Genomic DNA, 15,102 nt, shown 5'->3' with positions numbered 1-15,102 from the left:
AATATAAACCCTACTAGAACTAGAAATAATATGTAGCTATGCAAATTTCTATATAAAGTTTCAGAAACCCATATCTTTCAGAAAACTTTAATCAGTCATTAGCCCTTGATACAGTACTACTACTTAACAGAAGTATAACAGTCATATTGACTCTACCAATAATGGGCAATTACTATGGATTTGACTTCTGCTTCTTTTTTTAATCATGCCCCTGCCAATACCATCATCCCTGGACTTAACTCAATATCATATTCCTAGCACAGAATTTTCACTTAACATCGGCTATGATGAAGGGACATATGTCACAGTAAGAGAAGAGAGAAAATGAAGTAAGAGGACACAGAGACAGAGTAGCAAATTGGGTTTTACACAAGAATATAAACTTCCATCTCTTTAAAGCTAACAAAAGTCTGAGTTACAGCATTGTACCTATAACTTAAACAATTCAGAGTATAAACCTCTGTGGGTTTTCATTTGTTAATTAGATTATTACATATGACAATTGTGTGCATGAATATAAAGGTTTAAATGCTAAAAGTCAAAGACTGCTATAGATGTCAATCATACCGAAGTTAAGTCCAAGAAAAACAGGAAAAACAGCCCTTTTTACAATCTTCTCTGAGAGAACAACATAAGAGAGTCATGTGACCTTAACCTTCCTATGCACTTTGAATGAAGAATGAGGACTTGGCAGAAAAGAAGTCAATCCACAGGCAGTCCAGTTATCCATGATTATGAAAAGAGCAAAAATTTTGAGGACAGTAATTAGCTGAGTTGATCAGAATGCCCATTTCAAAAGTAAAGAAAGTATTAGCCCCACATAAAATGTGAAGAGAAGCAAAAATGGGAAAACTGACACATAAGATTATTATGGAGGCATAAAAGGTTAAGGGGAAATTTTTTTTAATTTTTTATTTAATTAATTTTTATTTAATTCTATATTTATTTAATTTTTTAAAATTTAATTCTGTAGGTGTCAGAACCCTAAAGTGAAGAGTCATAAAATTCTGAACTCTAAGAATTGCTTTTAATGCAGATGACCATCCTCAGGATCCCTCCCTCTTACAGTTCTCATGCTTTGATACATTGGCTAGCCTTATCTAGTGTTAATAAATTTTCTCTATTACTTGAAGAAAATAAGTCTCTGTTTCTTCCAATTTAAATTAAAACTGAGAAAAAGAAGCAGCAAAGAAACATAAAATTCAAAATTAAAATATGTAACAGAGTAAGGATATAACCTATAAAATATACCAATAAATCTAAATGGGTTAATCACTTGAATCAAATGTAAAAGCAACATTTCAACAAAAATTAAAAATCTGAGCTGATATTTTATTTTATTTTATTATTTAGATATTTTATTTTATTATTCACATAATAGTAATGACAGTTATTGGTTAAGGTCAAATGTAGACCAAGAGGATATTTTGTGTTTTTTATTTAATTTTTAAAAAATATTTTATTTATTTATTTGAAGAGAGAGACAGAACAAGCAAGGGGAACAGCAGGGAGAGGGAGAGGGAGAAGGAGGCTCCCCATGGAGCAGGGAGCCTGTTGTCAGGCTAGATCATGATCTGAGCTGAAGGCAGACACTTAACTGACTGAGCCACCCAGGTGCCATCCCAAGAGGATATTTTAAAATTCATCTTCCAATAATGTAGGGTAGCTGTATCTGCATTGAGAGACAGTAGTAGCCAGGGAATCTCGCATGAAGGTGTAAGGAATTGGCAAAACCTTTATTTCTTTCCTTTCTTTCTCTTTCTTTTAGCAAACTGTGGACTTTCTAAATGCCTAAGAAGCAGAACTGCACAGAAGATTATAGAAAAACAGTAACTACTGCCTCACATCACAAAGCAGACCACAGTGTTGTTAGATACACGGAAGAGTGATTAGTTCCTTTTGAGCACTGCTCACACATACAGATAGTCATCATCATGGGAGTATTCTTAAAACACACAAAGAAGTAATGGTGAGTTTTAATTAAAAAAAAAAGAGAGAGAGAGAGAGAGAGAAACTTTTTCAATTACTGCTGATCAGATTCCAAAACTCACTACACATTTTTCTTTCCTTTCTGCCCCCTCTCTCTCTTTACGTGGAGTCAATAAACAAAGGATTAGCATGAGAAAACCTTTCAAATAACCCATTATTTAGTTTTGACTCTTCCTAGGAGAGAGCAAGGAAGAAAGAGGGAAAGTGGTGAAGTGGAAGAGGGAGAATACCTGAATACTTCCATAGAATGGATGAAATATTCAAGAGAATTCAGGGCCTTTTGTATCCTGAAAGAAACAAGGAAGGGCCTAGTAGTCTCTCAAGTTTAGGACTGTCACACCTTTGATCAGTTTCAGGGGTTTTTGGGTTTTTGCATGAAATGCTACTTTCACATTTGATTTGGAAGAGAATATTGAACTGCGTATAAACATGAAGCCTTTGAGACAATACCATCTGGAGCTAATATTTGAAGTGATTTATACAAGAAACAGAAAAAGAGAACCCACACAAAATTAAGTTTTAAAATTTTTTAACAGATCAACAGAATGTGTGTACTGAACCTAAATTGTACCTAGGTTGTTAATTAAAATATATTCCTTTAGAGGTGTTTGGGTGACTCGGTTGGCTAAGCATCCAACTCAACTCTTGATTTTCACTCAGGTCATGATCTCAGGGTCGTGAGATTGAGTCCTGCATTGGCTTCATGCTCAGCTCAGAATTGGCTTGGGATTCTTTCTCTCCCTCTTTGCCCCTCCCCTGGCAGGCTCACTCTCTGTCTCTCTCCCATAAACAAAAAATATCTTTAAAAATAAATGAATAAAAATAATATATTCCCTTACATTCCTAGTTGTTGCAATGATTATTAAATGTAATTAACTCAAAATTTCAAGTATGGAGATATCCCTTGACTTTTGCATTAATGGTCATTTGACTATCTTCTACTCTAAGTTTTCCCTCTCCCCATTCTATATGTGTCCCCTACTAAATGACATACACATGCTAGGATTTGGGAAGTCAATAGTGAGTATTCCTAGACAATGGTCTGTACCTTTTGGGGATAAGAAATTAGCTAATAAAATAGGCATTAACCAATTATTCCCACATTTATATAGAACATATGCCCAGAAACAGTGGTACATATTGCTATAATAACAAATGTTAGAGGAAATTGACCTACTGAGAAGTCACCAGAGGCTTTCAAAAATTGGTGATTATTATGCTAAAATTACTGTCTAGTTCTTATTATTCCTATATCTTTCCAAAGAAAGTGTATTAGAGCCAGGTCAAGTCTTAAACCAGATGTTGCCACTGTTGTTATAAAACACTAAAACCATATGAATGAAGGCATGTCAGCTGTATCTGGAGCCACGGGTCAGTTTCAAAGTGTGGGCCTTTCTCACTGCTTATTTTTATAAGAAGAATTTCAATAAAGACTATAATTGCTGATGTCATATATGTTCATCAGAATTATATGATGATTGAGTGTATAGTACCATTTTAGTTATTTGGAAAATTCTATATGCTATTCTGATGGTTCATTCTTATTCTTCATGTGGAAACTTGAAGAAGTTTCACGTTTCCACAAGAAGTTTCAAGGAGAAACATGCTATGTGATTTCCCAATCCAGGAAATATTTAAGTTGCTGATGATTCACTTTAATTTTTCCAATTGATTCCTACTAAATCATGGGAATATGGACATAGAAGATCCTGCTTCATATATAAACTTCACAGCTGTCCCCTTCCCTAACATCCTTTACACACATACATAAGCATATATATACATAAGATTTTATCTTTTGCCCCATAAATGTGCCCATATACATCAAGGTAATTTAAAGCGTTTCCAGCTAGAATTCCAGAACTCTAGTATACTTCAAGGTAGGTTGGTCCAGAGGCTCGAAAAAGCATAAGGAACTCAGTTTCTGTTTAATATCTTTTCTGCCTTCCCCCATTTTGTTTATTCATATGATTGGCTCCCTATGTTGCTTTGAGTGCTCTTCCAAGAGTGACTGGAACTTTATAGTTCTTCCTTCTTTTGCTGATAGAAAGGTAGTTTTTCTGCCTCACAAAAACAATCAAGAGTTCCTAGGATCCCCCTAATTGGATCAGGTCGTATGCCAATGACTCTCCTGGGGAATGTGGACATGTTGATTGCTTTCAGGCATCAAGCCCACCTCCAGAATTGTAGAGGGTGCTTGATGAAGAAGAATACTTGAAGGGAAATGTGTGTGCTGTTGGAAAAAATAAAAAGGTAGAATGGATTGCATCGGGAGGCAACCATAATATCCATTTTACCACAGTAAAGGGCTTCCCTTGGGATCAAAGAAAGGGAAATACTCAAAGTTTGTCATGAAATTTTCTTCTAGCAACTTCCTAGTATACTTAATTTTCCCACGCAATGGGAAACCCAAATTGACAGTTACTCTACTGCTGAGTCATATATATATCTATGTTCATAGATATATATATGAACACTTGTCTGCCAATGCCTTGTAGTACTCAATGCCAGATATGTTCACTTTTAACGTTTTATATTCATTGATTTTAAATTCTTTGCTTATTAATTGTTAGATCAACAATGACATCCTATATTCAAAACATCTAGTTAGAGAGTCACCGGCAATTTTGAATGGGGAAATGTCCAGCCAGTTTTTCAGTAGCTATAAAATGGGATTTATAAAATATCTCAAGTTATTATTTGGGGAGGAATTGAAGAATGCATTCTTCACTTGGCAGACAGGTATCTGTCCATTACAGTGTTGTATTTGCAAAGAACAGATCTGTGAATGGCTGTGTAATATAAATTCTAAGGAACTACGGGACAGCTTACAAGTCATGCCTTGACTATACCTAATAAAAAGAATTCTTAGGGCAAAAGTATCATTTTGGTTAAGTCTAGTAAACCTTGTCTCTAGGGAAAAGGAGTTAAATTTATCTTTTATAAATGGCACATGAGGATATAGGAAAATTATCACCTAGGATCCCAGATCGAGAAGAAATCATTTTTTTTTTTAAAGATTTTATTTATTTGTCAGAGAGAGAGAGGGAGAGCGAATGAGCACAGGCAGACAGAATGGCAGGCAGAGGCAGAGGGAGAAGCAGGCTTCCTGCCGAGCAAGGACCCCAATCTGGGATCATGACCTGAGCCGAAGACAGCTACTTAACCAACTGAGCCACCCAGGCGTCCCAGAGAAGAAATCTTTTAAACAGCAATCTCTCCTATAAGCAATGAACAGATGAACACTATGAAACTGTGAAACTAAGTTGACTGATGCTCAAAGAGGTAAAGCAACTTGCTGGATATCTTATGGATTATAACTGACAGACAGTGTACAACAAAACAAGGACCAGAACTCGGGATGAATCTGACTTTGGGAGGGAGCAGACAGAAGAGTGAGAAAGAAACTGAACTAGTTCAACCTGACTCAAAACTCCATGCTCATATTAACACACCGTGTGCATAAATATTTTGCTCATTTATCAGTTAGCTCAAGAAATAGGGCTTTTAAATAATGTGTCTACAATTGTATACTCTAAAGGTAATCAGCAGCATATTAACCTTAACCATAATAACACATTATCACTATTTTGTTTCAGTTGGCTAATTTGCAAAACAATAGTGAAGATCCTACCCGACATGTAAGAATTTATTCCTCGGTTATTGGCACTGAATAAATACAGTGACCCTCAGTGGAAATATCAGGGACTTGGGAAGGAACTGCAGTTTGCCGAGAAGGAAGGAGGAGTTAGGGAATTGTAGATCTCGTGAAGAAGTCAGGGTTAAAAACAAACATGGGTCAACACTTAGACATAAACTGATGGCAGTCAGAACCAGACTTGGAGCTTAGGTTGAGGTCAGTTTGATTTCCTCCAATGTGTTTCCTACTTTGCTAAATATAAAAGGGAATGAGTTATGTACTGAGAGGTTTGGCTCATGAACATAGTTCTAGTAGGCCTTTTGGTAGCTATAAGGAAACTGATGCTCTATTAGATAGGAAATAATTCCTCCAATGATTACTTTATTCTTTCAAATAATCAGTTGAAAAATTTCTTTCAAGTTCAACCAAAAAAAAATTATTTAGGTTTTCAGATCATATCTTTTAAATTTTTTGGTGTTGTTGTTGGCCCAGACTAAAAGCAAGGCTCTAAAGCCACTGGCTTCAGAAAGCAAAGATCTGTCTTGTCCTGTAACTAATTGAAAGCCACCAGTCTTTATAGCATGCTTTTCTCCAGACCCAAGGAACTTTAAAAAAAAAAAAAAAATCAACAAAAATAGCAGGCTCAGACTAAGGCCCAACACCTATTTTTGTCTTTAGAGTGCCACTAAAAATGGATCAGGTGGATTTAATTTCCTTGCCAGTAATTTTCTCTGATTTACCCCAGAAGGTATGCACTATTAGAATGGTGACTCTATGTCCTTGTGTTCCATGACATACCAGAGAAATGTGTGGAAATTCATTCAAGCATGATACTTTCAAAGAGGACAGTTATGCACACTGTATTGAGGATAAAGAAGAAAAACTGAAGACACACACAGGCATGGAACCTTTGTTCACCACAGCACGCAACACGGAGATCACAGATATTAAGACATCTTGAAAGATTCTAGTGAGACAATAGATATAGATTGGATGATAATCTTTTTTTACTTTGCTGGCAGGATCTTTTTCAACTATTCTCTTGCATACTCTCCTCTAGGCAAATGGATTTCCTTGGTGTAACTGTAACATGCACATATTTCTGTAGTAAGGACTTTGCACTAGCTATTCCTCTGCCTGGGAATGCTCTTCCTTCATATATTCACTTTCTAACTTTCTAATGTCTTTCAAGTATTTGTCCAAATATTATTCCAGTTAGGCTGACTCCAATCATCCTATTTAATACTGTATCCTGTCTTCTTTTTCTGCCCACTTCCCAGGTAAGTTCAAATCCTCTCAAACTTTTATCTTTTCTTGATTCCATAGCACTTATCATCATCTAATTTATTATAATTTATATATCTATTATGTTTACTATTATTTACTATCTCTTCCTGCTAGAGTGCAATCTCCATCAAGGCAAATATCTTTAAATGTCCTCTTTGGTGATGGGTGCAAAGTACCTACAACAACGTGGTACATATAAGGCACTCATTAAATGCTTGTGAAAACAGTGAAAGATTTCTGTAATGTGATAGAGTGTAAGCTGTCTGGAAGCAGGAGCATTATTTTACTCAGCATTACATACGTGGTGACTATTTTAGTACCTGAAAAATAGTAGATGTTCAAGCAGTTTGTTGAATTAACAAATAAAGTAATGGGTGAGTATGCTTTTCAGCAGAGACACAAATGAATTATGTGTGATTGAAGAGAAAATAAGAAACAATTCAATATGTAGACTTGGGAAATACGTTATAAAACAGTAACTGTTCTGAGTTTTAAAGTAGTGATATAAGAAACTACATAGAAAACTAATCATGAATCCTAAGAGATTCATAAATTCTGAAAATATGTAGAAAAGGCAATATTGAAGTCAAAGAAAAATGAAAACACCCTATTTAAATCTTCAAAATTGTAAAGTATTGTGGGAACCCTCTATGGAAAAATCTTATGGAACATAAAACTAATAAACTTAAACCTACGTTTAAAGTTATATTCCTGAAATACTAAGACCACATTAAAAAGTTTCTTATAAATAAAAACAATATTAATTTGCTTCTCCTCAAAGGTGATATTTCCAATGATTCATCATTTTCCCCCTAAAATTTATATATGGTCCACCAAGATTTTGAGCTTAGTATTAAATAAAAATGTGAAAATGAAACATTGTATACAAAAATCTTAAGTTAAAATGTTTACCTTTCAATGCTTCGATTGCTCCTACACAAAGTTCCTAATCCTTCAGTTTTGGTATGTAAATGTCCATTAACACTGAAATGTAAAAATAAATAAATAAATAAATAATAAAAAGGCAAAATCAATGAGAGTTCTCGATACTTTCAGAGAAACTGAGTCTATGCAGTAAAACACTTGGTCATCCCCAACCCCAAGAAACCCTGATAATAATATCTGCATCTTCTCTTTCAAATGAAGTGTTTACGACATACACAAGTCACATCAAAAATATTTATCAAATCTCCCCTTTCTTCTCCCTATGCTACTTACTATCATAGTTACAAGCCACTGTTATCTGTGCCTAGAGGACTGCGGGGCCCACACTGTCAGCTTGTGGTTGTGATTCAGTGAATTCCTTTGCATTTCCACATGTTGACAGCAGAAATCTTTCCAAACACACACCTAATCATTTTAGTCTCCAGAATTCAATGCTTTACCAAAAGCCTCAGAATGCATTTCATAGTAACCAACAAGGCTTCCTAGGTGACACTCGAATATCTAGTATCATCTTTAAACCTTTCACTCACCATATCCTTTTTTATTTACTATAATGACATCACTTACTCCATTGTAATTTTCTAGTTGCTCCTTTGCCTCACTAACTATATAACCCTGTTGAGGAAAATACAAATATCTTATTCTGGCTTATGATTAAATACTTAATGCCTATTGTGGTATAGGTAGATGAAAGAATTAGGTGATTTGAAAGAAAAAATTATTTTTTTCTCAGTGTTTTTATTTTAGATAATGAAAGGGAGCAAAATATTCCACCACAAAATGTACCACTTTGATATATGGATGATTTTGAGTTGAAGACCATCAAGACTCAGCAGACTCAAAAAGTTTTTTACTTCTCCTTTAACTGCCTAGAGGAACCTAGAATGGGGGCCTATACCAGGAAGAGAGTTATTACTAGAGGTAACTTTATCATCTGAGACTTATCTGCAGGACAGAACAAACATTTGTTTACCAATCATTTGTTATTCTCATCTTCCCTAGAATTGTCTTCTTCTTTAAAGCCTCAGACCCCTACCATTTTCATTAGCTCAGCAGGGTGTATGTTTCAATTGCCTGTCTGCCTTTGGGTCTCCTATTTTCACGAGGCTCCTGTATGTAAGAAATTAAATTTGTTTTCTCCCGTTAATCTCCTGACATCTATTTAATTAGTAGATCAGACAAGGAAACTAGAAGGAAAGACGGACAAATTTTTCCTCCCCTACAATAACTTCTACAGAATAAGACGATGCAAAAAATAAAAGTAGAAGGTGGAAGGTAAAAACTATCCACGTCTGTACAAATCATAACACATTTGTAAAATTCTGAGTAAAACTGGAATACACTTTCTACTGTCAAGAACATTATTTGTTTTTATATTCAAATATCAATAAATGAGATACAGAAGTTGTAGTTTGGGAGGTGTTCATTGCCTATTGTAAAAACCAAATAAACACAAAAAGAAAAAAACATTATCCAAAAGTATACCCTGGGTCTATCTTTTTATTACATTGTATTTGTTTTTTTTAAATTGAGGTTTGATTTACATACAATAAAATGTTGAGATTTTAAGTGTACAGATCAAGGAGTTTTGACAAATGACTATATCCTTATGATTAAAATACAGAACATTTCTACCATCCTGGGAAATTTTCTTGTGTTCCTTTTTCATCAGTAGCCCCATTCTCATTCCAGCCTCAGGCAAAGAAAGTTCTGGCTTCTACAATATAGCTTAAATTATCTGTTTTAGAAGTTCTCACAAATAATAGAATATGTATGTTTCTGGACTATTCTTTGCATGTGTTCTTTCATGAAACACAATTCTGACATTCTTTCATGCTGTTGCATATGTCAGTAGTTCATTTCTTTTTAATTGCTGGTTATCACTCCTTTGTCTATCCATACACCTACTCATGGAGATATAGGTTGTTTCCAGCTTTATTGGAAATAAAACTGCTGTGAAAAATGGTGTACACATGTTTGTGTGAACCTCTGTTTGTTCTTCTTCTTGGGTAAAAACCAAAGAGTTGAATAATTGAGTCATAAGGTGGGTATATATATTTCACTATATAAAAATGTCAATTCTTTCTTCCAACCCTTTCTGTTGCTCTCTCAGCAAAAATATATATGAGAGTTCTAGTTTCTCTACATCCTCATCAACACTTTATAATGTCATTTTTTTGTTTGTTTCTTAACTTTTCCCATGAACAAAGTGTTCTCCGATTGTGCTTTTAATTCACATTTCTGTGGTATGGTTGACTGATGTTGTTGAGGATTATTGGCCATTTTTATACCATTTCCTCAAGTCCTCTGCCCATCTTTTATTGAGTGCTTTATTATTGTTATTATCAGTAGTACAGTAGCTATTTATATGTTCTAGATAAGTTTTTGTCAAATATATGTAGCACCTAATTTTCTTAAATACAACATATCCTTTTAATTTTCTTAAATATGAGCCTTGAAGAGTAGATTTTTTTTTCATATAAAGTACCCGACTCTTATATGTGGAATTCTCAAAACTTCTGAGCAAATAGTGAGATTGTTTATAAGATACACTTTATTTTGTTTCTTTGACCAAAATAGAACATAGATCATCAATTTTCTATGCCATGCATTATTACCATTATACACTCAATTTTAGCTAGACTTATTATAATTACATATCTCCTTAGGTTTTGTAAGAAAAAATAACTAAATTTTACAAAAAGCTAAAAACAACTTCAAGGAATCCATTATGATTTGGGGTTTTCAAGGTTAGATGACCTATAAAAGTCAACAAACACTATTAAAATAATAATATACCTAACTGCTTCACTGTATTTATATAATTTCTTGATAAATACCTGAAACTAATGTAATATTTTGTGTCAACTGAACTCAAATTAAAAAAAGTCAAAAGGAAGAGAAAATACATTTATAGCACTGCACTGTAAAAAGTTCACATGTAAGTGGAACCAGGCAATTCAAACCTGTGTTATTCAAGGGTCAGCTGTAATGAAATACGTACACTAACAAATGTCATTTCTATTAAATAAGAGGATAAAGAATGATAGTAGGAATTAAAAAAATTATAATTTTAGTAAAGATTATAAGTATAGATTATCCTCAACCTAGTTTTTCCACTTTGTTTACAATGTTAATGGCTATCAAAAAGCTAATGTCATGTAAAAATGGTAAATGACCTGACTATATTTATTTACCAACTAAATTTTTTTTTTTTTTTTTACCAACTAAATTTTGAAGTGAGTAAATTTAGATAGATTCCATCATTTTTCAGGTAAGTAACTAGAGAAAGAATACAATTAAGCCATGTTTTATTCATACCACTGCTTCAACTATCCATATGGCCATGGGAGTCCTATTGCCTTCCTTGGTTCTTAATGTTGTCAACTATAAAATGAAGGCAGAGATCCCCCTAGGATGTTAAGTGGATACTAGAATACTAGGATAATCTTGATAGTCACACTCTGTAGAATAGTAGCTATTTTCTATGTTCTATATCTAGGTGTATTTCTGATATGTATTTCTGATAAGTAAAGGGCATGTTTAGGTCAGTCTTAATACTTAATATCTTTCACAGAGAATTATTTTTTTTAAAGATTTTATTTATTTATTTGACAGAGAGAAATCACAAGTAGATGGAGAGGCAGGCAGAGAGAGAGAGAGGGAAGCAGGCTCTCTGCTGAGCAGAGAGCCCAATGCGGGACTCCATCCCAGGACTCTGAGATCATGACCTGAGCCGAAGGCAGCGGCTTAACCCACTGAGCCACCCAGGTGCCCCATTTCACAGAGAATTATTAGATGTGTTTTCTAAATGGACTATTCTTTTGAGTAATAAGATTTAGAAAATGAATGCTATAAATGGAACTGACCCCTAGGTTATAATTATGCTCTAAAACAAAAATTCTTATGAAATTAAAATATAGTTTTTGATGAAAAAGGTTAAAAAAAAGTGTATCCATAAAGCAATGCTTTAGAAAAATAGACATACGCACAACTTGTAGTGATTATACACATGCTCCCTTGCCACAGATAGCTGCCTAAGATACACTTCAATATACACTATACCAAATATTCATGCAAGAATACTTTGACTAGGGAAAGAGACTATTTATGCCAATTCTTGAGTTTTCAGTCATTTGTTAATAATTACGGGAAATATATGAGAGTTACTGTATTCTCTTTTTCAGACTTAAGTAGATATCCTCTAGGATTACCGTGAAGGACTCTTCTCTTCTTTGAAATTTGTTCACTTAGGCAGCTCAAGAAAGGAAGAACTCAAAGGCGGAGTGCACATACTTGAAATCAAAGGTGAGAGGAATCAAGAGAAATGTTTGCGGGAGGGCTTATCAGGTCAAACCTATTTTATTTAATAGAGAAACAAGAAAATTCTGTAACATAAAAAAAATATTAATATTGCCTGCATATCCCTTATAATTTTAATGTCTTACCAGGCCTTGAAGTGTTTTTATTTGGGCGCTTTCTTAGTATTACCCCTTTCTTCTCTGACAATACAAACTTGTTGTACAACTTCAATATAGAACAAGTTAGGGTAGAGGAATCTTTATTTTAAAAGAATTAAAGTAAAAGTGAAAGATAGTTTAGTAGTAGAAGCTAGAATTTTCTGAAAATAGGAACTCTACATATAAAAATGAAAGTTATTAAAGAGGTAAACTATACAACCACTGGATGAAGGACAAGGACTTTGAGAACTATTAAATGGAAAGTTCTTTGAGATATTCCAACATTGTTGACAAGTCACATAGTAATTGTTAATTTTATGGTTATTTATATAATCCATCTGAAAAGGAATTAGTTCATTTTATTAAAGATTTTAAAATATTTTTAAAATTAAATAACCCTTGGTTTCCATGTTGATATATCCTAAAGACATTCATTATATATTACTGACTGAAGGCTTTCCATGAAGTAAAGGTATGGAGTGAGTTTCAATATTCATATTCAGTTTTTCTATACTAAGTAGTAAGTGGCAATTTGTAAAGTCATTTTTTGTAGCTTGTCCTTGGCCCAACTGCTGACTTCATGGTGCAGAATCTCTGTAGACATTTTCAAGTATAGCGGGTGACTCAGAGTCTTTACCAAGTTCTCTGCATACATGGCTTTGTTTTATTCAGGTATATAACTCAAAATGTTGGCTCTGGCTCTCTATTTCATCAGTTTTCTTCCCACTCTAAAGCTAACTGCTATCTGTGTGTATTCTCTCTGCCAAAATAAGCATTGTTATACAGATTGGCCGTAGGAGAAGAATGGTTAAATGCCTTTTGGTCAAACAACGCCTTTACCTCTTGCTGCCTCTCTAGCCGCTCTAGCACTTTATTCATACCATATATCATACTTAATTTCAATATATTATAGTCTAATGCTTATGGATATATCTTCCTTTTTCTTTAGAATGTGGAGTTCTCTGGACAAAGACTATGTCCTGTTAATATTGGTATGATGCTGCTTGGAATGTAGGAACACCTGAATAATTACATGTTATATTAAATGAATACAAGAATAAATATAGAGTTCTCTAGCCCAAGGAAAACAGAATGAATATGTACTGTTTCCCAATCTTATAAAATGAAGAAAACATTTCTCTTGACACCATTGCTGATAGCTGCAAAGGATAACAGATGAAGGTAAAATGTTTAAGTCCCTAGATCTTTTCTATCTTTTACTTAGACTCCCTATGGAAAAGTATGATGCCCTTGTGGGTCATGATTAGTCTTTGAAAATGAAAAAATTAGAAATAAGAAACACTTTCTCTTCTGAAGCCTACACAGATACACTGAATCTCCTACACATGTGCTGGTAGGAGATGGACCACTCTCCTTTATGGAGCTGGGAGGAAGAAGAGTTCAGAAAGAAATAGAATTAAATAGATCAGAGAAACCAATGAATAAGAAGCTGTAGTCTGTGTTGGGAAAGGGTGGACACAGGTGTCGCCATGTCCCTTATCAACTCGTTTCTGGTCTCCACCAGTCACAGCTTGTGGGTGGGAGTTAGGGAAGGGGAGGTATACTTCCACTGCATAAATATGTTTCAGGAAGAAAAGTCAGGAAGAAAAGGAAAGAATATAAAATTTTAAATGAGGTGGGTTAAGAAGGAAGTTTTCTTTCTTTCTTTCTTTCTTTCTTTCTTTCTTTCTTTCTTTCTTTCTTTTTTTCTTTTTCCTCTTGTTTTCTCCCTTCTACCCATCTGTTAATGTACCTTTTTCTCTGTCATACAGAATACTCCATATTTTAAAATTCAACATAATTTATTCATATTACATAATTATAAAGAAGGGTGCAGGAGAACATCAAATGCTAAATCTCTCCATATACTTTAAAATAAACTTCAAACCATCAACACTTAAGATTAGGTTAGGTATTGTTATATAGAAAAAAAAAGTTGCTCACTGTGTTAACTGATTATTTGAAACACTTCCCTAAATGACAAGTGGTGGGAACATGGCATGGAATCAAATTTCTAAGGACAGCTTTTCAGCTAATGATTTGTTTGAAAAACGTAAATTGATGGTCAACTCAAAATAAAAAAAATAGACCCCAATTTATACCACCACTGGCTTGTTCTTTCTTCATTCAGTAAATGATGGCCTGGTTTGCATAACTGATCTACATTGATTTACAATAAAATAGCAACATGTCCCAACTTCATAAAAGATTTATATTTTTATTCAGTGTTTATGTTGATATCTTAAGTAGCAAGCACATCGCACTTCCCTATGTAGTGACAAGACCAAATGCGCTTTGGCAGAGCTTCAGTATAAAAATTAGAAGGTGTTGATTTCATTACCACTCTGGCAATACATTTGAAAGAGTGTTAATGACTATTAATGGCCTAGTCCTCAGCCAGAAGAATGCCTGAAGTCAGTGAAAGTGGCGTTTTATCTGCTCTTAAATATTAAAAACAGAGAGCCTCCTACAGTTGCATTTCTAAGTGCCTTTCCTGCTCTACAAATAATCACATCCCCCACTTAACTGAGCTTTTAAAATATGTTTAAATTCAAGGCAAACCCAATTTCTCCACTCTGGAGGTTTTGCCCCCTTCCTTTTCTTCATAACAACTAGCACATTTAGCTCTTGTCAAAAAAGTAGTTGAAGGTGAAAGAGAACAAAATTATTTTTAAAAGGACCTATAGTATCTTTCCAACTTTGGAATATAGAAGAAACTCCATTGTTTTAAATTTAACAAAGAAAGAGTTACTTATTTCCTGTTCTCGTTTATTTTTGGAG

At 34.1% G+C, this 15,102-nt stretch overlaps 1 long non-coding RNA gene across 1 annotated transcript in view; it reads right to left on the bottom strand.

Moving 5' to 3' along the window:
• The window catches only part of LOC131829446 (uncharacterized), a 166,616-nt gene extending 158,428 nt beyond the window's left edge, over nt 1-8,188 (bottom strand). Inside the window, exons 1-2 of the long non-coding RNA XR_009352857.1 lie at nt 8,135-8,188; nt 7,829-7,900 (exon numbers count right to left, since the gene is read on the bottom strand). This is a non-coding gene — a long non-coding RNA (uncharacterized LOC131829446). The remainder of the gene's footprint in view (nt 1-7,828; nt 7,901-8,134) is intronic.
• Nucleotides 8,189-15,102: the final 6,914 nt, after the last annotated feature.

This window comes from Mustela lutreola, chromosome 4 (genome assembly GCF_030435805.1).
Source record: "Mustela lutreola isolate mMusLut2 chromosome 4, mMusLut2.pri, whole genome shotgun sequence".
In the NCBI taxonomy this organism is placed as follows: domain Eukaryota; kingdom Metazoa; phylum Chordata; class Mammalia; order Carnivora; family Mustelidae; genus Mustela; species Mustela lutreola.
This window is presented reverse-complemented; position numbering and strand designations above follow the sequence as displayed.